Source organism: Apteryx mantelli, chromosome 3 (assembly GCF_036417845.1).
Source record: "Apteryx mantelli isolate bAptMan1 chromosome 3, bAptMan1.hap1, whole genome shotgun sequence".
Lineage (NCBI taxonomy): Eukaryota > Metazoa > Chordata > Aves > Apterygiformes > Apterygidae > Apteryx > Apteryx mantelli.
Genome location: NC_089980.1, coordinates 133,563,869 through 133,588,443, shown reverse-complemented (window position 1 = coordinate 133,588,443; position 24,575 = coordinate 133,563,869). Strand labels below are relative to the sequence as shown.

The window sequence follows — 24,575 nt, the reverse complement described above, 5'->3', positions numbered from 1 at the left end:
TCTTGCAATTAGACCCTTCAGTCTTTACCAACCAGCTCCTATGGTGCAGAACGGGTAAGTTGGAATATCTGATATTTTACCCAGACCCTAGAGAAAGCAATTAGGTGAACATCTCAGCTTATACTTTCTAAAATGGCTGCAGAACAAAAATTCTTGAAACATGTCATTCATATGTGTCTTAAGGGTTCAAAGGTTAAATAGTACATAAAGACTCAAGATTTCTTTTTTATTTTATTTTTTTTAAACTAACTGCATCATCTAAAGCACGTGGTTATTTTGTTTAAATATCCAAGGCAGACATTTTGCTTTGTCCACGTGCTTCTGGCCCACTGAGTTAAGAGGCAATCTCGTGAACTGAGAATCGAGCCACAGTTCTGCAGAGCTTCCAACTCAACGTAATGGTTATGATTCACGAGTGCCTTGTTCGGAGCAAGTCTGGAGTGGTTTAGAGCAAGTACTTCTTAAGGTTCCTGTCCTCCGAATGCACGAGAGCAGCCTCACTAAGCATCCAGAAGGTCTGTACATCTGCACAAGCACCAGTAGGTTTGAGAGCTGAAAGCTTATCAGCTACTGGTTCACTTAAACTCTGCTCTTCCTCCTGCAACCAAATGATTTAACTTTCAAATCAAGCAGGTGTACAGCCTCTTCTTGACATAAAAAACCAACAGCTTGTCAGGCTTCGTCAGACCCCTTAGAATAATTACTTCCACAGCCCACATTTTGTTTGATGGTTTAGATAATTAACTTCTTTACACATCAAAGTCCCATCATCCGTATGTTCTATTTCCTTTCTTCCGGACACTAAAAAAAAAAAAAAAAAAAAAGCAGAAGCACTCTCATATCAATTTTCTTCAATAAGTACAGCTAACATGGAATTGAAAAGCCTACTGTAATCTTCAACGGGTCAATATACTATATTTGTTTTTGCTCCAAACTGAAATGCAGCTGTTTGCCATATTCTGCAAAATGAATTCAGATGTTCAGATTAGGTCACAGATTATTTCAGCATGCCTTATTTTAATCACGAACTCTAGCAAGGAGAAGATAACATCTGATTAACACTATTTGGAACTAGTAATTATGAGGTCCTATCTAAATACGTCCGGCTTTTACAAACTCTTTTCCCAAAAGTAAAATATTGCAATCAAATGTATAATTAAAAATATATATTAAAATTTTTATATATGTATTAAAAATCATTAATGCAAATAAACTTTTAAAAGAATCTACTGTAATCTCAATGTCTTTGACATTAAACTGTCATATTAGAAAATAATACTTGTCCCCTATAGGCCAGCAGAATAAAAAATAGTTTCAGTCGAAGGAAACAAATTCCAAGTCCTTCCTTATCAAGTTTAGGTCCATCCTTTTCACCGAGGTGAGATACTCAGACTTGCCGTTTGTAGCCATCCTGTGTAACCGCAGCCCCCCTCTGAAGTCCCCCAGCACTACTAACTCCTACTTACTGTTGTTTCATCAATGAGCTATACGTATAATACTACTGCTCCTAAAACTTGAATTTAACACTGTATTTTGCAGAGTACCAAATCTGTGCTATTTCCTAGCATTTGATGACGTACATAGGCAGTCTTCAAAAAGGTCACGGCCAACACCTTCATCTTTTATTTTGAAATACTGCCCAAATACATTCACCGACCGCTGTTGCCAAATTCTGCCATGAGGATTTAAGAGAAGGGTGAATTCAAAGACTCATTACACAAAAAGTCCTCCACTAGATCTGTTAATTTATTAATCTAAACTCAATCAGGTAGAGCAAACATTTATATTACTGCAGCTCCAGCTCTGCAAAAACTGAATGGCCCTAAGCCTAAACTGAGTCAGTTGAAAATGAAATTGTGTTCTCACAAGAGACAAATTTGAACCACAAAGGTTTAACAGAGTTTTGAGTAAAACTGGGCATAATTACAGTCAGCAAATGCATTTGTTTTCAATGCTTTCAAAGTGTTTGCTGAATCAAGTCACATAGGTCTTTAACTTCTCTGATTTTTCTTGAGACTTTATAAATTTTAACTGGTATATCTCTGGTATAGGCTAGAGAAGGTGTAGAATTACTGAGGGGAAAAAAAAAAGGCAGCATTCCTGCACATATTCCTATATTAAATACATTATTGTAGAATTTACTCTTGTGACAAATTAACTCAGCTAACCTACATCTAATGTGGATACTGCATCAGTCTTTCCTTGCCTTTCACAAATGCATTTTGCATATAACCTGAGACCATGCAAAGAGTTACAGACTGACATATTTTCATCTCTGTAAACCCAAGCAAAACAGGAAGGAAGGAAATGAATGCCAAGATGATTATGAATTAATACAACATTGAAATTAATGTTTTTGTTTTCACACCCCGTACTTCACAGCAATCAAGTTAACCAGACTGTTACCCCCAAGTATTTTACTGAATGCATGAGCTGAGCAGCACACCAGAGAGTGCAAAAACAGTCTTCTAAGGTTGGAGATGTTAAAAAATAAAAATAAATAAAAATAAATAAATACTGCATTCCAAATACTGGAATACATATATTATTTCATTGATCATCTGCTCTCCCAGGATCATGGAATAACTGAAAATGCAAATACTAACTATTAAGTCCTTAAGTTCTCCTGAGTTATACAAGCAGGCTAGAACTAGAAACATGCTGGAGTGAAAAGTCTCAGGCAAGGATGACCTAGGTTTTACAATGGATGAATGATTCAAAATACATAATACAACCCCTTTATCAGCCTCTAAGCTGTCCAGGGCTGCACAGTAACTATTAGCTTCCTCTGTAACACAAGAAATAGTTCTGCTTACAGGCAATAAGATGAATTCCCTAAATTTGGCCTCTGAAAAGGCAAGGAGATAAAGCAAAGGAACAGGCTTTCAAGGAACAGCCAGAGAGAGTCCAGCATTAGAAGCAATCTGTGGGCAGGCAGTGATACATCTGCATCAGGTCTGCATACAATGATATTGTTCAAAGCTGGGGATGCAATCCGAGCTTTCTTTCATTTCTGATTTAATTAACAAAGTATCACAAAGTGGAATGCATGCACTAGTCTTGCTAAGGAGAACACATTACATCTGCTATTGCTGCTTCTTTTTATTACCCGATGCTCTAGATTCTTACGGTAGTTATATCCGAAAGCAAGTAACAGAAAGAAATCCTCATCTTATAGCTGTCAATTCACAGCCAAACTTCAATCACCACCCAGACAAATCAGCACCTCATCTTTAACCATGACATTCTGTGCTGGAACTAAACGTACTTGGAATATCATTTTCCCCCTTTCCATTTATAAGGCAACTCAGTCAATTCATTCCCATTTAGAAATTACAGAAGAAACATGCACGTCTAGAAATGAAGAGAGTGAAACTAACGTTCACTTAAAAGAGCGATTAAACCATATTGCAAGTTATTATTTGTCCACCCCTGACGACCTGACATGACACTTATTTAAGCCTCTTCTGGAACAGACAACAGAATGGTCTGGACTACTCTACTGAAAGAGTATTAATACACAGATTAACTACTTTATTTGAGATTGAGAAACATGCAGCATAATCTTACACGGGAGGTATGTCTCCCCATCTGGATATGTTTGCAAACATATCTTGTACAATTTCTAACTGAACTCTAATCAGAGCTCTGTCCTTCCCCAGAAGTGAATTTTTAGCAAGAAAGCAGGGAAAGTGAATCTAATGCATGCGCCCGTCTCCCTCTCAGCAGGATGCGCAGCACTTCTTGCAGAACTCCATGCCACTTTTGGCAGTTAAAGGCACTGCAAATTAAGCACCAATGACTTTTTTTTCATTCCTAAGTATGCTTTAATAAAACAGTGTAAAGACCAAATATCCTGTAAAAAACAACAAAGGTTCCATAGGTTCCTGAATCCGGGTACTGTAGCCATAACCTTGTTTGGACTACAAATTATCTTTAAAAATGCATTATTCTGGTAGTATTCTGAATCTTCCTTACCAATTATTTAGTAATTGTATAGGCATGCAATTTATCAGCCGTATTTTTCCTGATGTAACCACTGACAATTTTCAGTGAAGCAAATTCGAGGTGTGCCTGCAACTCTAATGATAGAAGTTAGCTTCAAATCTTTTGGAACTCATACATATGACTCTGGCATGTAAAGATGAGCAAAAGCCAACCCCTAACTTACTTGTAGAACTAACTTGACACCTGCATGCTTGTGTATGAATGTTTTTACTATTCAGAAAAAGCAAAATATTGAGTGTTTGTCAACATGCAAATCCATTAATCATTATGCTTCCCATCTACCTTTAGTTCCATCTAGAGTAACTCAAAATTTGAGGTTTCACTACAGTTGCGTTCCCTGTAAAGCGTAACCAAATTATTCCTTTCTTACCTTTAGCTTTAAGTTATTCTTTCCTGTGTGTTATTTCTCTTTCTAGAATTCTCCTGAACCTACCCCCACCTGCTCAATGCCTTTCAAGATGGTACTACTAAACCTCATATTCCCAGCCCATCACAGTAATTCTCTTCCTTCCGCATCACCGTGGGCTGTCTTTAGTCCACCACTTGAAACACAGCCGAAAGCCTTTCATAATATAGTTCCACTCAGAACCTAGTTGAAAACTGCTCTATCAGGATTTTCATACTTTGTCCCAGACTATGGAGAGGATTTGGAGACTATAAAGGATTTTTCCTATTTTTATCGTTAAAGAACTGTTCCTGTCCTTTCTGAAACCACTGCTTGCCATCACAAATCAAAATTCCCTACAGCAGAAAATGTCTACCTCCATTGTTACTTATTTGCACAACACCCAGCACAGTGAAAACCTCTGGCCTAACAGGTTTTAGTTGCTAATATAAATTACAACCATTTAAAATAATCAAGCTTAATAGTAATTCAGCAACATTCAGGACACCAAACCCTTCAGAGATCTCACAATCACAAATGAGGTCTGTTAGATTTCTACTAAAATATGCTCTGCTTCCTGAAAACACATATTTTTCCTCATTTTTAAGCACACAATTTTTAAAAGCATTTAACATTGGCTAATGACTCCCACGTCAATCATAAACATTCCCAATACACAGCTCCAAAGAGTTAGGCCAATACCTAGATGCTTCAGAAAATGGTCCCTTCCATACAAAGTATTGGCCTCTTTTTACCGTTACCATTACTTCTTTTATGACAGCTTGAAGAGCTGTTTGAACTATAAACTTTTCAGCTAACTCTGTGACTTTTTGACTGTCATCAAATGTAATACTGCAAATGTATGCAAAATAGAAGGGTAAGAAAAGCCAAAGATTATTTATAAATCGAAAGTTATTCTGCCTTACCTTACAAATGAGCACTTGAAAAGATAATTTCAAAATAATAGTGATTACTTGTAGCACTATTAATGCCAATTTTTGAAATACAAAATGCAGACCTAATCGATATTGGCTCTGGTACCTTTGACAGGCAGTTTTCTGATCAGCTCCCATAAGCTCATACTTGAGTCACTGCTGCCTGGTGGCATGAGAACATAGGCCTAATTAGTTTCCTTTTCTTTACCTACTTCATATTTCAAAGTATTTGGATTTTTCACAGTCACAAGAGAGTCAACTCAATTAATTTCTATGGGATAATCACACTGTTTGGGTTTGGTCTCATGCCTTGAAAGCACCCTTGCACCTGTCTAGCGGGTCTCACTGCTTGAGGGCATCACATTAGGATGGCAATAACATGATCAACATTCAGTGTTGCTCTAGAGTGTTATATGTAAACAATTCTTAAAACACATGTAGCTTACTAAATTATAGCTTGCTTATGCTGACAAGTTACTAATTCACTAATCAAATTTCAGACAGCTACATTCTATATTATACAAAATTAAGCCCAGGAGAGTCATTCAGTTGGTTACTCAGAGGCTTAGCAAATACTCTAAGTTTGCATGAACCAAAGGCCACTGAACAGTGTTAAACATGGCTTTGGAGTTCTTCCTTCTGCCTTTTTCGTGTATTCTAGTTAAACCTCAAGACTTTCTCCAGAATCATCAGGGCTAGGAGTTCCTTTATCTAAATTAAACCTAACATCCTTGCGTGGTCATAAGATTCACAGAGACGAGGCTTTCAGAAAACCACAGATAAATGCTGTTGCAATTGGAAACGCTGCTTGTAGCGTCAGCATGCCCATCTACACAGCACCAATATACAGGACAAAAAAGCACCAGAAGAAAATAAATTCCGATTTGCATATTAGTAACATGCAAGTTTGAGCCAACCCAAAATCCACCAAAGTTAACAGAAGGAATGACATGGCCTTCCATAGCATTTGGATCTATCCAATAATAAAGAAAAATATGTAAAAATGGAAGGAGCGAGGGTGCATTGCACCCTGCCAAGTTAGCTAGCACTGTACTTAGGCAGTGCCTTAAGTCTGAAGGAAAGAGAGAAGGCCTGTTCCAAGAAAGAAAGATGTGAGAGTTGGTTCAAAGACTTCTGGAAAAAAATGTAAGCATCTCACCAATTCAACCGCAAACGTTTGCACAGATTCACTCTTAGGAAACGTGCCATGTCACAATAAATCATTAATACCAGTGCCGTACAGCTAAGCTGGTTGTCCACAACATCAGGCTCTTACCTCCCCTTCACATACACGGGAACAAATATTTTGCATGTACATTATGCTTTGCATTCACAGACCGCAAAGACTTCTTTCATGTAATTTCTAGGGACTTATAAACAGTTGAGCTGTACATAGGACATAGGAAAATATAGTTAGTAAATGCTAATCAAAACCACTGAAAGTCTACAAAGAGAAGTATTCTTCTAGACTAGCAGTTATCCCTAGGTTTTTAAACATTTACCAATATTTTCTTTAAGCTTATATACTATCACAAGACTTCTATCGATAAACTGCCATGCCTCCTTTTACAAAATAAATAAAATCCACCTCCTCCAGAGAAAAATTAAGAACTACTGCCATTTCACAGCATCAGAGATACAGGAAGAAATGAACGCTCAGCAGCACGCGGCATACCCTAGGCCAAAGCCTGACCCTAGGTGCACAATTCCCATTTACAATAAAAAGCTCTAGAAACATCCCCAGAGTTAGTTACAAGCAAACAGGGCAGGGCAAACAGATATAATAACAGAGGCCGCGAGAGAAGCGATGCGAGAGAGAAACACGGCAAAAGCTGTTAGCTGCGAGCGGGAGCAACCCCGGTTCCGCCACTTTGGCCTAAGAGCGGCTGCTCTCAGGCAGCAGCAGGCCGTCCCGCGTGGACGGGCGCCGCACGGGGAAGCCTTTCGCCAGGCTCGTGGCCACGTAGCCCAGCGGTGCTGGCGCTTCGCTTCGCGCCGCGCGGCTCCTCTCTAGCCCACGCGGCCTCGAGAACGCGAAACTGCCCCGACAGAGGCTTCGTTAGCAGCGATTTCTGCAGCACGGGCCCGACTTCGCCCCAGCCGCCCCCTCCCTCCTCTCACCCTGAAGCGATTAATTTAAAAAAAAAAAAGAGAGAGAGAGACAGGTAACGCTGATCGTATACCGCCGGGTTAATATTTCTCAAGGCCCCACATGAGCACCCCTGCTAAGTTAGTGAGGCGGCAGCAGCCTCTCGCTCTCGCTGGTGACTCACTCAAAGGCTCACCCCCGGGGACGGATGGGCGGATGGAGGCGGAGGTGTGCAGGGAGCAAGGCAGGCGGGCAGGAGCAGCCCGCCTTGGCGGTGCCCAGTCCCCCCCCGGGGCGCGCCTGTCCAGCGAGAGGCAAGCGGGCGGGCGGGGGCGGGCGGGGAGGAGAAGGAGCTGAACCCGGTGCCTTCCCCCTGCGCGCGCCGCCGGCACCGCGGCGAGCCCCTGCGGCAGCGGGAGCGCGAGCGGCCGCGGCCTCCCCGCTCGCCGCGACTCCGGCGCGGAGGCGCACGCTGCCGAGGGGGGGAAAATGGCGCCGCCCGCGGCGGGGAGGGCCCGGTTCCGCCACACACGGGCCGCGGCGCGCCGCCGCCTCCATCTGCTGTGTGGCGGCCGCGGCCTCCCAGGGCGGGGGGCGGAGCCTGAGGCGGGGCGCGCCGCCGCCGCCGCGCCGCCTCGGCGGCCGTTGCCCGCGGCCGTTACTGCCGTTACCGCCCCCCCCGCCCCGCCGCGCTCGCAGGTGCTGCCTCAGGGCTGAGCAGGGCGGCCGTGGCGAGGGGGGTCGTCGCCGCCCTGGCGAGGCGGGTGTCGGTGCCGCCGTTTTGGTGCGGGTTTTACGCCGCCACGCAGGTGCCGCGGCGCCCGCTGCCGTTACGGCCCCGCTGAGGCGTTGGAAGCCGGAGCGCGACGTCCTGCCCTCGCTCCGCGAACTAGCCCTCTGCGCACAAACGTATTTTTGTCCCTAAAAACGCCAGCAGATCCGTGCTGCGACGCTGGCTGTGCAGCTGCGAGTTGTACCGCTTCGTCAGTACGGCGGTGGTTAAATGGCTTTAGCTGTATCAAGGTTGTTTTCCCTGGGTGAGCAGGGCCTGTGTTTTCCCTTCTTTTTTTCCTAGCGTATATCCCGTTTTAGCAATCACATCTTTCCCTGAATTCTCGTAGTTGCACAGGTTGAAAGGAAAAGGCACGATGAGGCAACACTGGGGCTTTTGAAACTTTCTTTTGTGCCCCTCATTTGTAGGTTGTGGTGCATTCAGTAATTCCTGCTCACCTGCCGGTATGCGAATAGGTTGGTTAGGAGAAAGACTAATTTGTTTCATCATGTAAACTGGGATTATTAAACGTGGCTAGCAGAGGTGAAATGAGTAACCGTTAGTACTTTTTGTCTTATCGCATATACAAGAAGCATGCTTTTCCCGAAGGTTTGCAAGGAGTGTAATTTCCAAAGTTATAGTCCAGGTCTTTTGCCTTCCCCTTGTCAGTCCATGTTTAATTCAAATTCCTGCCTGCACACTTAACAACATCCGTGTTATTTCTGCTAGGATTCATTCAAAGAAACTGGCAGTCCAGAGACGCTGCAATTTTAGATACATTGTAGTATTTTACCTTTTTTTTTTTTTTTTTGAGAGAGATAAGAAAAGGAGGAAGCCTTAACAACTGAAATTATCTCGCCACTATAGGGGCCACCCGCATTCCAGCTTATTTGAAAGTCATCTGGAATAATTTTCTTTTTCCTTTCGCTTCCTTGTGTTTCCCTTCCTTTTTTTACTTGCTACCATTCACTCCTCTTCCTTCTCATTACTTCATATAAACGTCCTATTAGTCCCTGTGATTCTCTCCTGATTGCCTCCTTCCCGTTTCCACCTCCCACATCATCTTTAGGAAGACAGGGAGATCATGCTACCCACTGCTATCCAGCTGAGTGTTGCCAGCCCCTCTCTATCCCGCTGCTGCTTATGATTATAAGAGCAAAGCTGATACCAGTCTTAAGCACCGACAGCAGCAAGGCAAAACACCAAGCAGCTAAGATAATATCCTAGAGAGTGAGAGGCCAAGGCTGCTGATTCTTGCATTTACAGCAAATTCTAGTTGTTGCTGCAGGGAAGATGACCTGAACTATTCCTTCCTATTATGAATTTTAAAACACCTGGACAAGCCCAGCTAAATCAGCATTTTCCTGGCCCAAAGAAAAAACAAAGCATTCTGTCAAGCTATCGCAGTCTTCCATGAAAGAGCTAAATTTTTTTAGGCAAATTCTGTGGTTGGCCAAAACCTTGCATTAAAATGAGGAAGACAAAACGGCATGTTGCTGACATTTCTGTATGTACCATGCATATCTTTATGTATATCAGAATTGGTAAGATAGATTAATGGTAAAACATAGAAAATGCAGAAGTGACTATGCCGATTACATACAGTAATTTTAATATGGGAATGACTGGGATAGTATGGTTGAGCATGTCCACTGTGAACTAAATAATTTGCAGGAGCCTGAATAGTGACTCGTTAAGGTGTCTTTTCAGGTGCTGACAGAACATTTTCTGACAAATTTTATTGCTGCAATGCAAAATCATATTGGCCAGAGTGAGGGGTTGCAAGTTCAGAAGTGATTTAAGTTAGTAGGCCTGATGATGAGCTGGGCTGATGAAAAAACATTCCCTCCATTGCTGCTTCTGTAGATGATATCTCCTGGCAGAGCTGAGCAAGATAGATACTTATTGGCTATAAAATCCTAAACTGATACAGCAAAAATTGCTAGAAGATATTAGTCTGCTCCCTAAGACAGGAATAAACAGGACTTAGGCGTACAGAATGTCCTTTCTAGTGCTGTGTGTTTGCATAGTTGGTAAAAGTGCAGTGGCTGCTCCCTACTGAATTCTAACTAAACTTTACAGAGAGGGGAAAAAAAAAGAGAGAGAAAATAAAAAGCTGATCAAATTTTTGTTATGCATGTTACAGAACCAAAAAAGGGCATATACAAAATTATTTTCCCTTTTCAGGTCACCTTTCAGATACTAAGGTCATTATAAACTGTCTCAGCACTTTTACAGATTGGAGTCTACTCAAACCATAATGCTTACAAAGTTTCACTTTTGAATAGGCCTGATTTTCTCTGTCATTTGTTTTCACTTTTATTTCTCTGCAGAACATAAAAAGTCAGAAAAAGATTTTATTTTCCCCTACATAGCATATAATTTACATCAATCATCTCAGGAGGTCAGTACCACTGGGGTGTCATTTAAATACAATGAATATAAAGTAATGAAGCTCTTGCTGGAGTGGATGGCCACAATTCTCGGAGAAAGAGAGAGAGTTTCCAAAGCATGTGGAGAAAACACAACGGGAGACCGAGTGAATTCATCACACCACAAAAATGTCTCCATCCTGTCGACAAAGTCATTAAAGGAAAATGAACCATTGTTACTCTAGACATTTGCATTCCTTTGGCATAATAACTTCAGTATAGAAGCATTGGTGCAAAGAGAATTTGCACACACAAGAGGAAAAAAAAATATTTAAAAAAAGAGAGTGTACAGATTATGTAATGAAAGAAATCCTCCATGCTCCAAAGAAGAGACGGGGCCTCTGCAGAAGCCACAACTAATAAGGAACCGTATGCAGTGGTACAGGGCGGTTTCTTTTCCTCCCGCCAACAAGTCAAAGTAAATGCCAGCATGGGCAATTCTTTTCAGATAACCCACAAATGATGTTCTCCTTTTAACTACACGAATGTTTCTACCCTTTGCTGATCCATAGCCATCCTGCTTTTCAAGCTCTCTAGTTGAGATTTCCCCAGCACCACTTCCCTTCTTATATTTATTTGCTTTCAATCATCTTTTCTGTCTCCATAGAAGCAATATGGGAGGAATGCAGGGATTAGAAAGGTTTGCTGTGTTCAATTTTATTTAATTCTCTGGCAAAGGGTGTCCAAATTGCAGAAAGTGTGACATGTGCATACAGTAAATCATAGCATATATCAGTTTCAGATACTAGATTGTACTTCTGTAGATATCCCTCAAGGAAACACCACTTTAAAGCAAACCACCATGCAGCCCCTGGTTAAAAAGGTAGCTTTAGAAAGCTGCAGCAGAAATCCCTCCCTTTATTAAGTCATTCCGTGGCAAAGTCCTATTATCTGATATACTAGTTAAAACAGAAGCATGCTAATTAAATTATCACATTTATTATTAAACCCATATAGGAATATAATACGTAGAAAGCCCCTTCAGTTACATTAATCTTTTTTTTTTTAACACAAAAGCACTAAATTGCTTTAAGCAAATGCTGAAAGGAAAATCTGTCTTTTATTTATTTTTAGCAACTACACCAGAACAGAGAACCTACTCAAAAATGAGCAGAGCACTACTGCGTAGACATGCCAATGAACACCAAACCATACCTGTTAATTACAACAAATAAGCTTGCAGACAACAGCAAGCATACTATTTATCCATCATTTACTGCCACCGAAGTGTAGTGAGGTGAATTTGTTTGCTGGCAATTGTCCCAATTAATTGAGCGTGCTGTTTATTAGGGTGCTGATTAAAGTGTTCTCTGCAATATAATAGTCGAGTATGAAGTTGCCAACTCTTATTCACTCCTGGCTTGTATGGATGAAAGCAGGAGAGCAGACTAGCACAAATATGAAAATAATGATGCATCCTGTGCCAAAATGGATTTGAGGCTATTCCAATGCCTAGAAATTAAAGACCTAGAGAGACAGAATTAGGTAGCACCATGGCCTTGAAGCTAGAAATTTGTGTTGTGTCATCCAGTTTTGACCAAGAGCATCAATCTGTAATAGTCATTTGGCACACAGGCTAGCACTCTTCCTCTCAGAAGCCAACACCATATACATACCCTTAAGTAAGCAGCATACAAATGAAATAGCAAATTTGATAAAACTAGAGCTGTGTTCCTGAATGGTCTGAGTCAATACACTGGAAGAAAGGCCAGAAAGGTCCTTTTCACTGCCACCAACTCCTTCAGCCTATCCAATCCATTGCCTTAATGGAGACCATAGCTTAAATAAGGCTAGTTTTATTGTACCCTGTTCAAAACCATGGTTTCCACAAATGAGGTTAGGAGTTTCCATAGACAATCAAGGAAACTTGTGTTAATAGCTGTATATATTATCTGAAGTAAGGCTGGGGGTTTGATCCCAGCCAAGATAACCACCAGAGCAAACCAAAATCATGATTTGTACCAACAAAGACTTTCTCGGTCCTGGTTCATTCTTAACTCACCTTGTTTGTACTGATGCAAGACCAGGATACAAGGGCCAACTTCCCATGATTTATTAACAAATTTACAAGCCTGCGCATGCCTCTGTTTCTACCTACTTCCTACAGTGGTCACGGCCTTCTGGCAATATTCTGCGTTGCGCCTCTATAGCCAAAAATATTCAAGAGTGACCTTTGTGATTAGGCAACTTTAGCTAAACATTGTCCGTATGGATCTCAAGGAACTCACTGAAGCAAAGCCACACCAGGAGAGATTCTTCACCCGTGTAATCGCACCTGCCCATTACTCTTGCTCTGTTGCTTGCCACCATTTAACTGAAACCACCTTACCGTGCAAAACGCACAACCAGACTAGCTTAACCCTAGCTGAACCAAAAGCGTAACCATCGCTCCAGTAAGAGTAGATATTCTGGCAACTAGGATATCAGGAATAGGATTCAACTTCAGGTGCAGTCTTCCAAAATTAGGTGTCTGCGTATGGGCTAAGTGTTTAGACTCCTGTTACAGTCATGGGAGGCCCAGTCAACACCGTGCAGGCTACAGACTGGTTTAGTTCATCCTAAGGTAGACACCTATGTTTGGTCATTAGAATTGCTCTGCAGAGTCCACTGATTGCATTTGCTAGGGCTCAGGGCAGTTGCCTACGTATAGGTACCTAATAACATGTCAAATACTCTGGGCTATCCTAGCTGGCCTCTGCCTACCTTTCCAAAGAGTACAGGCTCTCTCGTAGGTCCTAACTCATATGCACCAGCCCATGGTGAGGCCTTAGCTAACCCAAGGCATCTCAAATTGCACTAGCTTAATTTCAGGCAAATGAAGTCTTAGATCACCATTGAGCATATTGGGAAATTAAACAGCTAGCCAAATGTAAACGTTTGTGTTGCAGACATACTAAATTCAGGTGTCTGAACCTGGAACCCAGCTCTACACCAGCTGTCATTTGTCCAAGTAAAATAACATATATATACAATTGTTGTTTACTTATATTAAATATACAAATTGGAGGATTATGTTGCTTACATAAAATGTGCAGGTTTCTGAATCCTTTGTATCCTCAACAGAAATCCATCATCTCGGGTGATTTTGCCATGGAGAGCAGGTGCAATTCTCACCATAACCATTTCCAAATCACATGATTAGATCGCTATGGACTCTTGTCCTCAACCTTTGAAAGCTAAAGGAGAATTCACAAGTACACTAAGCTCCCCTCTGCTCCCTTGAACAGAGGAGGACATTACTCATTTCTGGATTGCATACTAATATAATGAAAGTTTCCAGAATCAGGTACATTCAAAACAGTAATTTTTTGAAATATAGGAATAGTGCCAGGAATTTGCATCAAATTACTCCCGGACTGCAGAATAAATAACATCAGCCACAGGTTGCTAAGGATTTAATTTCCTCAATGCCCTGAAACAAATTAATGTTATTTGACCATGCAGAGCAGGCAGAATGCTGAGCTTATGGTTCCTCAAAACATTTTATCCATTAATGTGGGTGCCCGGTGGTGGTAATCTGTGTACATTAGATATCAGATACAAATGTATCAGAGAAGCTTTTTTTCTCTGGATAAATGTTTAAATATTTAGGGCCAAATTCCATTGCTAAACATCTGAACACAGCTCTCTTTGAGTTCATTAGAGTTGTGCATGTGTATCTAAGGGCAGAACTTGGCCCTTATGTTTTAGATTTTAGCACTAAGCTTTCAGTGTAAAATAACCTGTGATCTGTAACACACAGGAAAGCTGCAAGACCTAGTTTTAAAGTAAGGGTACAATTACATGTTTCTGTCTTTCTTTTGGATAAGAAGCACTGCCTTCAGCAGAGCTCCAGAGAATATTCTTCCCTCTTCTCTAGACAGTCTTCCTTCTGTTTATAAGGTTCTCTTCTGACAGCTTTGATCATTTATGTAGCTGGAAAACAGAGTAGGGTACATTTTTATTTCTCTGCTACCTCTCTCCAATTTCTATTCTGCCACTTGCAACTCTGCATCAGGATGGAATATGCAGAAGCATTTTAAAACACTGTTAGACCAATGGATTGGATAAATTTTTTAAACTATGAACAAGTTAAGATGTTGATTTGAAACTGTAAGGAATGTTTTCAGATCAGCAAAAGGACATATCCAGCCTCCCTTTCCAATGAACCAATATTAGTACTGAAATCTTTCCCCATTCTTGCTGTCTTCTTTATCCCTCTGTCACAGCGTATTTGCGCATCTAGATTCTGGAGTGCCCGTTTTATTTGTAAGGCTCATATTCACCTGATGTCCAGCAGGAGGAAAGGCAAAGAATGAGTGCATGGTACTTGTGCAGTCTCGTGTGAACTTGTCTGATAGAAACTGTACCAGGGAGAATGCCAAAACAAAACAAAACAAAGCAAAAAAATCCCATAAGTGCAGTGATTGACCACTCTGAAATTTCTGCCAGGTTTCAAAATTCCTTAAAAATTACTTTCTCCCCTCTTACATAGCTCTGGATTTTCTCATTATCAAAAAAATACTCTGACTGTCACCAACTCTCTGAGTGCACTGAACAATTCATATATTTTAGAGGGCTTTGTGAAAGTCAGGTTCTTGTTGGAGATTTAAGTTTTTGAGGGATGGAAGCTTTTGGGAGATTTCTTATGCAGTTTGCTGTCTGTTTCGGATTCTTTTTCTGTGGTAATATGCTAATGCTAATGGCATCCAGCACAGTAGAGGAAGATCTTGCACAGTTTTAGAGTTCTGCAGTTGCAATCATAAGCGAGAGTGAGCTGCTAGCTTCCTTTGGTCTGCTTTAAAAACCCACATAGATAATTTAGATAGATAGAAAGACAGACAGACAGATAAACAGATAAAATATTAATCCTTCTACAAATGTTAACCCATTTCCGGCCAAAAAAATATGTTATGGCATTCATTGCAAAGGTCAGCTAGGAGCTGTTCCATACAAAAAAGCATCTTCTTTTAGCAGTTTGAAAAAAAACCTTCTGTTTCAGTTTCCTTGCATGCTAGCTTATTCTTTGCCCAATTGCAAGAATAAATACCCAGGGAAAAGAAAACGTGTATTACAAGCCACTTCTTCCATGATGCTCCCGTGGAGTTGATCAGTATATAATGAACATCTAAGGAGCAGAGATTCCTGGTCTAGTCTGGCTTGGGAAATTTGTTTCTTATGCCTTTTCACAGTAAGATCTCCTAGCGACAGCATAGGAAGGGACTGCAAGATTCAGCATTATACATTAGGTCACCCATCTCATATGATGAAAATATTGATCACTTGCTTATAACATAGGCGTTTTCTTCCAATAACTGTTGTATCAAAGTCAACTTTTCTTCGAATTAGACTGCATAATTTTAAAAATCATCCAGTTTTGATGGCTGGCTTGTGGCCTTGCATGCTATATATATGTACATGATAAAGGCAATGTGTTAAAAAAGCTGTGAATCACCTGACATAATGCAAGTGTATGTAGGCATAGAGAGTCACCATTAATGCCGACACTGTAGACTTTGCACTGTCCCAGGCTTATTGAATTGTGCCTTTAACGCTGCGGATATTTCAGAGCAGTAAGTATGCACCTACCTCAGAAAAACAAACTGCTTTTGACAACTGTTGTCAAAATGCCTGCCCACTCTCCGCACATCTTGGATGTGTTGAGAACAACTGCTCTTCTGGTGTGGACATAGGCAACCTAGTCCAACACCTATTGTAACCAATTCTTCTGCACAGTCTGAGTCAAATCCTCTTCGCATTACACAGGCAAGCAGTCCCGGGAGCCCTCCACAAGCATGATTTGCTACAGTAAGCAATGACCTCAACTAACCCTGTCCACACCAGTGAAGCAACCATTTTTAATACTACTTGAGTGGATCTGAAGGTGGAAAACTATTTTTGACACCCCTTGTCAAAAACAGCTCGTTATTCTAGAGAAGGCAAAGCCCCAGTGACATGGCGTAGCGTATGTGCTGAAATACAATGGGGTGAGTTAAGGACATGGGATCATTGCTCAGAAAGGCACTTTCTTGTTTTAAATGCAGAATGCTTTCACTGTTAAAATAGTTTTTACTGAAGATTGGGTTGATAATTTCACATATGATAATCTAAAGAAAATGAGTACGCATACTGTGTTCATATATTGCATTAGACAGACTTAACAGATAATACCAGCCCTGTTCTCCTCTCACTCCACTGTAAATCAAGAGGGCTATCACTGAAAGCCACCAGGTTACTTGTGCAAGAGAAACTCTCTTCAATATTTTTGAAAACATGTTTTGCAGACACTTCCTAAAGTTCCTTCTCCTCACTTAATTTTCATGATTGCTTTGAACAGTTATCTCCCAACTGGATCCATAGCATAAAAAAAAAACGAGAGGAAGGGGAGCAGGGAATGAGCACAATGGTAGGAGTAAGGGATGGGCAGCCAGGAGAAGGGGACCGTGTCCCCCGGTCTCATTTACTCTGTGCTAGAGAGCAAACAGCCTCGCAGACCAGGCTGCTTGCAGACTTGCTGAACATTTTGAGCATACTAAGAGCTCTCTTTTTATTTCAGATTTGTAAAATGCCGTAACTTGCCAATAAACGTATGTAGGCATGCAAGTGCCTGCATGAAGATAACATATTAGTTACAAGAACTATAATTGTCCTATCATTATCTTTTCTTTCTATCCTGAATCAGGATGGATGTGCCATAATGTAGCAAGAATCTCATGATAAGTAAATGTTAGAAATGGCTTTTTTTGGGGGGAGGGTGGAAGAGGGGGGGATCTGCCAAATGTCTATTTTAGACATACCATCCCCCTTTACTGTAGCTTTCTGCATAAAAGCAATGTGAACAGTAACGTCTCTAAGCAAGCATGCACAATCTTTACCAATAAGGGAGCTCATTTACTCCACACAGGTCATAAATTTCCTTAGAAAAACTATCAGTGGTATTCTACATGTGGTGTTTAGTAAATAGAGTTTTCCTCTGATTTCCTCAGTTCATGTCCTTCAGTTGTGAAAAACAGTGGGACATGATTTTCTCACACTTAAAAATAAATGTTCTCACTCTTTAAAATGGAGTGGAAACAAAGAGCTGAAAGACTTCAGATATTCTTCAACAAGCTGGGCATTCAGACATAGAAATATGAAAAGATGTGGAGAATACCCCAAAGCAGCAAGTTACCTAAAGGCTTGTGTCCACTTCCCTTATGCTAAGTGGCACCTTATTCTAGGAAGGCTCCCATTGAAATCAGTGGAACTACAGACAGAATAAAGCCTTTTTTTTCTTTCTTACCAAAAAAAAAAAAAAAAAGAGGGTGGAATCTGCTTTTTCATGTAACAGGCTTTTATCTGCTGAAGATCATGCTAACCTCAGGGTGCCAAGCACAGTGTGTTTGAAAGCTTTCCAAGGATGGGAAGAGCTGCGGCGTCTTCTCCACTACAAAGGGAAGCTTGGTAGTAATGAGAGCTGCTGTGGTCCTACTGGAATGGCTTTCCATCTGCCTTGCCCCCTACAAGGACCTCTTACTTGTTGCTCATGGATACTTCCAGGTTATGTCTTCTTCCTTACACTTTCATTAAGAAAACATTTGACTGACTTCACTACGAGTTTTGCTGCGAAAGGACAGAAGGATTTATGTCTTGCTTTTTTATATATATGTATTTAACAAGTTATCTAAATATTTATAACATAAACTTGTATAACAGGTTTTGGTATTGCATCATCTAAGCACCTAATATCATAATATTCCTAATATCCCGAGGTAGGAGAATCTCATTCTCATTTGAATGTCTAGTGGTAACGATTCAGATTTTAATTACTTGAGTTCCTTTTAGGGCCTGACCAACATTTGAGACAAATAGCTTAGTTATTACTTACAAAACTTACCATTTTGAAAAGCAACCCTGTAACTGAATTATGGAGTACATTATAAAAGAAATGTCCAGAATTTGTACACAACTATTTTTCTTTTCTGTCACTTCAAAACAGGCTATCTTAAAAAAAAATCTGTATAGAATTTTGCCTTCTGAACTGAGAGTATAAGCCAGATTTCAGCCTGGAAGGAATTTTCATGGTTGAATTATAGGCTTCTAAAAGACACAGTTTAAAACTGAACTGCTGACAGTCATTCTGATCGTATTTTATAAGCTACTATTAACTAGGATGAGATCTTAAAGGAGAAATAGATCCCATCTCTATTTGCTGACTCGAGGGTTTCTTATCCTTTGCTCTAAGACATCTAGGGCAGAGAATATTGGTCAGACCAGACTGGCTACAGATCCAATCTAGTCTAGCAATTCCAGTGCTGCTATGGAGCCTCTGCAGAATTTAGCTGCCAACTACTCTATCTGGATTGAGCATGCGCAAGGAAAACCTCAGCAATTTTCAGAAACTTATAACTCGGCCAAGGCCGGGTGGATCCTTATGGTCAGAGGCAACAAAAGGAACTTATCTGCTTCTTTGCAAAATTTCACGTCCCAGCTCTGAAATATATATTAGGATGATTCTAGGAATTTTTAAACTTCTGTGAAACAATGTGTTTCCTCTTAACACCAGCCTTCAGAGCAGCAGTGCTATTGCTGCTGAAAGTTTCCAAAAAATTCAGCTCGAGGCAGACTCGGGATTGAAAATCTCATCCTGAATAGTTAAAATCTGGCAAAGTTATGCGAGTGAAAACCAGCTCTTATATTGGAAAGTGGTAGACAAGCTTAACTGCAGATACTGCTGGCAGCTTCACCTACAATATTTTTTTGCCAGATCTTTGTCTTTTATTACTAGATGTGATGTCTAATGTTTTGTCATCTGCTCCTATGGGTTGTTTCGGGATTGATGTTGCTGTCTTCTGTGACAAGAGTTGCCAATGCCACAGTGATTGACTAAGTGATTGATCCTAGATTATGCTCCACACAGCAAAGGTCTTAATATCACGCTTAATTTGGGGTACATGTATATTATGCTAAAATGCAACCAGGATGCTCAGCATTCTCAAGATTACATTGTGTGTGTCATAGAAGCGCCATAAATATGATCATGTTCCTGATCCTCTGGTCTGGCCTGCCCATGCTCAGTTCATCATTTGATGGAGAAACTTCAGGAAAGAAAGGTCAAAATGGACTAATTTTTGTAGTTCCCCTCATAGCTGGTTTTCTGTCATCTACTTTATGTATATTTTCCATTAACATATGCTTTATTCTTCTATTTCACTCTTGTAGAACAGTGCACCACCCCTTTCAATATTGTATGTCTGCAGCATTTTTAAAACAAGTCTTGCACTGTTGAGTGTTTTTCTATTGCTTCAACTTCTAGTTTCATGTTATTAACACAGAATCTGCTGAATTTTCTTTTCTGCCATTCATGATTATGAAGAAAAGATTTACAATGGGAATCCTCACTATTGCAACATTAGAGAGTAAACGCAAGAATTTGTAATGCTTGTGGTTGGCAACACTAAAAACTACTTCACCCACTCAAGGCTCACTTACATCTTTGTAGTATCTTCTGTGTGAGCTTTATGGAGCTTGTATCTGGCCGGAGTGCACTTCATTAGTCTCTTAAAAACCAGCATGCAAAATTTAGGGACTCTGCAAGGTTCCAAATGTATAAACCCTTTTTAATTACAAACAGTTATACCACCCACTTTCCCCACAGTTAGTCAAGGGAACCAGTTTTCATTGAGGTCAACAGAAAAAATAACCGTGAAGTTTCTGGCTCATGCTGTTTTTATATACGCTGAAAGAAAAAAAAAAGTAAAAAAAAGGAAATGTAAGTTCTCTTTTTTTTTAGCCTTTACATCTCTAAAACAATGTGTTGATTTTTGCCTGAAATTATTCAAGGAAGAAAAAATTCTTCTTCCTGATTCTGAAATGAGTTATACAGAGGTTGTGAGGAGGATTAATGGAAAGGGACAAAGTCAATCCTGGCATGAAAAGCCAGTTTGTCCCTAACTATGGAGACCCTAACAACTTGCAGAGTTAGTTTTCAGTTTGCACATTGCAAGCAAAAAAAAAAAATATATATATATATATATATATATAATTAACTTGAAAAAGGCCAAAAATTCTTCTAATCATTCTACACGTTCAGATTTTTACTGCCAGAAAACACAGGCCATACTTTCTCTTTAAAAAGTTATTGTAAGATGACAAGTAGGACCACATTTTTTCCTTCCCAAGGACAACATGGTCATTTGGTGCTTTAAGCCTTATTGAAATACATGGAATTCCAATAAGGCATAAGAGGTTGCAGACAGAGAGGGAAACGGGAGAACCCTGCAGAAGGACTCAGACCTGGGTTTGCAGTCTGTCTGTAGTAGAGAAGCAGAATATAAATCATTAAGAAAAAAATCCAGACTTCAATATCTATTTATGCTGTTGTTTGCATAATGTGCGTTTCACTGTGTGCCCTGGAGAAGCCAACAGTTTTTCAGCCGTAACCTGGCAGGTTTCTTACTAGCAATCGGATTTTTTTTTTCTGGTATTATTGGTATACTTCACATTAGCAGTGCTCTGTTAGTCTTTGGACTTTAGGAAGCTTAGCACATATTTTTTCTCTCTCATAATATGTGGCAAAAGTTATCACCCCCTTTTATACCGAAACCCAAAGATGCTAAGTGGCTTTCTGAGGTCACAGAGCAAGTCAGCATCAAATCCTGAAATAGAAACTCAAGAATCTCAACACTCGGTCCTCAGTTCCTACTAGAAAATACAGTGGAAAAAAGCAATATTCTGAAGATCGATTTTTTAATGTAATCACTTCCTATCCTGTCTTTCAAACTTCTGTGCTTACATTTGCACAAGGGACTATAAACACTAAAAAAAAATCATTGCATGGTGCCGAAATATTAAATGCTTTCGACAGATTTCAGGACACAAAGAATCTTCTTTTATCTAGGCCATAAATTCCGTGGGACAGGGACGTAGTAGTTAAACGAATCAAAGTAGTCCACAATTTCTTGTTTGAAGATGAGTGTAGTAGTTACAGAGTCCACTGCCGCATGCATACTTAATAGACGGGCAAATCTAGAGTTAGTATTTGTCATACTTTAAAAAAAAGCAAAGAATAGCCGGGCAAACAGTCAATTTATAACCAAAGTGAAAGTAAAGTGCTGCCAACAGACACTGGACCTTCTCTTGCTCCCACTGAAATGAGTGGAAGTTTGGGCAAAAACTTCGGTAGAATTAAACTGAGTTAGGTTTTGCGACTCAATGCACATTTTCATGAGTGAATTAACAACTCTGGGGAAGTCGTTTTTGGAAGGAGAATGCTGGCGAGTCCTTAACTATAGTAATAATTGCTGACATTGCTGTAGTCACTAGCACCAAAAATATCCAATACAATAACAAACCCGATGAACCCATTCATTTCTTCCTTTTTCACAAAGTCTATTTACATATATAGAGAAGCTCAAAATAAATTCAGTATTCATCATATTTACAGCACATTCCAGCCCAACAAGCTGGCACCAAAGCTGTTTATTTAGGCAACATCATCCAGGTTGGAATCTTTCGCGTTTGACAATTATTTTTCGTCTCGAGCGTATGATGCTCACAATGGGAGAGTGCTGGGCCCAAGTTTTATAAATGTAACAGTAAACAAACACTGAGCTGTTTAAAACATTACCTTTCTGGCAAAAAGTAATATAATTATGGCTGGACTCCTAGCATGGTTAAAAATGAAAAAGCTAAAAAATCAGAATTGCAGGAGAAGTAGCTGTACTAATGAAAATCTTATTTTATAAAGTGGATCTGAAGGTGTTTGTTAAGACATATTTTGCAGTGCAAGCACATTTTTTCTCTAACCTCCAACGATTCTCTAAAATCTTAAAATACGACCCGTTTTGCAACCAGTGCTAAAATTCCAAGAAGTTCTGAAATAAAACCTGAGGAAAGCTGAGCAGCAGGGTTGCTCTAAACTTCAGCCAAATCCAAGCCAAAGTTCCAGATTATATATATCATAACATAAATTACTATTTCTAAAAAATCCCATCCAGCCTTTATGCAAGTCCATAAACATTACTGGTAGTTTTATTAATTTGTCCATAACTATTTAAATAAAATTCTAGTGCTCTGAGCTGTGATCTCTTCCAGGCTGTAGTAAGTTCCTGTTAAATGTGTAAATGTTCGGCAGAAAGATATTCTTGCTAGGAGACCGAAAATCAGCTGTGCCAGATACCTGAAACTTTGTTAGGGCGTTCAGTGGAAAATTTTATTTCTACATTATAAATAACCTTAGACTATTTTAAGTGACCTTACGCTGGTAGCTTCCAATAACTTATTTTAGCTTATCCTAATTAATCTTTTATTTTATTTTAGTAGGAAGAGAGGCGACTGTAAAACTTTTAGTGAGACTTATTAAAACTGGAAATGTATCTTCTTGTTGGAAACAAAATAAATCAGGATGGTCAGGCTGATACGGTATTTGGATACAAGACAGCCTCTTGCCTGCTTTGTAACACCTTTCCCCTGCTCTCACGGAATGAATTTCCCCTCCAGCTAAAGGGGGGGGGGAAAAGAAGCCCAAAAGCCGTGATCATAAACATTTCACCGAAATAATGAGGGGAAAACGCGTTTTCGCTGTTGGAGGTCACGCACACCAGGGTTTCCCACCCCCCCCCCCACGCCAGCCCCCGCAGGTGAAGCGCGCTTGTCCTTCGGGAAGCGCCCGCGGGCACCGCGGGGCCGCGCAGAGCCGCGGCGGGGCCGCAGGCGCGGACGAGCTGCGCGGGGCTCTGCGCCCTCGCCCGCCCCGGCGGCGCTTTCGCAAAAGCGGCCCCGAAGCCTCCCCGCGCCCGGCCGCGTTTGACACGGAAAACAGCAAAAAAAAACCAAAAAGAGCCAAAGGGGAAAAAAAAAGAATAGAGACGACTGCACGGCAATGGGTCGGGGGCTGCTATTCCCCCTTTTAACCGTGGGAAAAAGAGCGGAGGGAGGCGGCGGCGGGCGGGGACGCGCAGCGCAGCGGGGCGGGCGCGGAGCGGCGGCGGCGGCGGCGGGCGCGGGCGCGGTACGCGGTGCGCGGAGCGCGAGCTCTCCCCTGCGACCGAAACGCGGAGCTCGCTGCTCGCTCGCCGCTTTGCCGGGGACCGAGGCGGCAGCGGCGCTGCGGCGGGGGAGGGGGGGGGGGCACAGTCCCGCGGTTATGTGTTTTAAAGCCTGTATAACGAGGGCACATATCCCCCCCCCCCAAAAAAAAAACCCACCCCCCCCCGCCCCGAGTCCCACGCAGGCGGCGAGCAAGCAGCACACCCGCAGCGCCGACTTTTTACAAGAAGGTGGAAGCAGCAAGTCGAAGTAAAGCCTTAGAAATTAGAGGGAGGGTTGTGATAGGTTGTTATCTACACTGGGAGGCGTTTGCACTTTTTTACTATTGGGTATGTAAATTGTTTTTAATACGATCTGCCTTTTTTTTTTTTTTTTTAAGGGAGAAAACAAACCAGACTCCCTTTACCTTAATAGTCTGAGGGGGGTTTTATAGCTTTCATTCATTCAAGGAAATGTTTTAGGCTTTAGACTACCGGAGACTTAGCAAAAAAAAAAAAAAAAAAAACACCCAAAAAACTTTGGCACCAGATTTTTTTTTTTTCAAACAAGATTTTTCATGCCTCCTCTTTTTTTAACAAACAAGCAAAAAAAGTGTTAATGGAAAAAACCCGGAGAGAAGTAGAGATCGGAGACAATCTCTTGCTCCCCCCCCTCCCCTGTCCCCGTCCCCCTCCCCGTGGGTGAGATCGACTTAAAGCAAAGTTGCTGCTCCTGTGGGGGATGCACATTGTTTTATTTATTTTGAAGGCTGCAGAAGTATGAGGACTGAAGCACCACGTGCTGCTGACTCTCATCAGCATAATGATCGCCTTAGCCAGAGAGTCCTGTATATATAAACCACAAAAACCTAATCATTAGAAATCCCAGCCTCCAAAAACCACATTCAGGACAAAAAAACTGTGGCTTTTTTTTCGGCTCCTTCATCTTCCCCGACCTCAACTTCTCG

The 24,575-nt window shown here is 41.0% G+C and overlaps 1 protein-coding gene across 2 annotated transcripts in view; it reads right to left on the bottom strand.

The window, feature by feature from the left end:
• SUPT3H (SPT3 homolog, SAGA and STAGA complex component) overlaps positions 1–7,737 on the bottom strand; it is a 284,434-nt gene extending 276,697 nt beyond the window's left edge. The window contains exon 1 of one of the 2 annotated variants that reach the window (XM_067294403.1): positions 7,602–7,737. The gene's annotated coding sequence lies outside the window, so the exon portion shown is untranslated. The remainder of the gene's footprint in view (positions 1–7,601) is intronic. The other variant, XM_067294404.1, reaches the window with a different exon arrangement.
• Between the last annotated feature and the right edge of the window lie 16,838 nt (positions 7,738–24,575).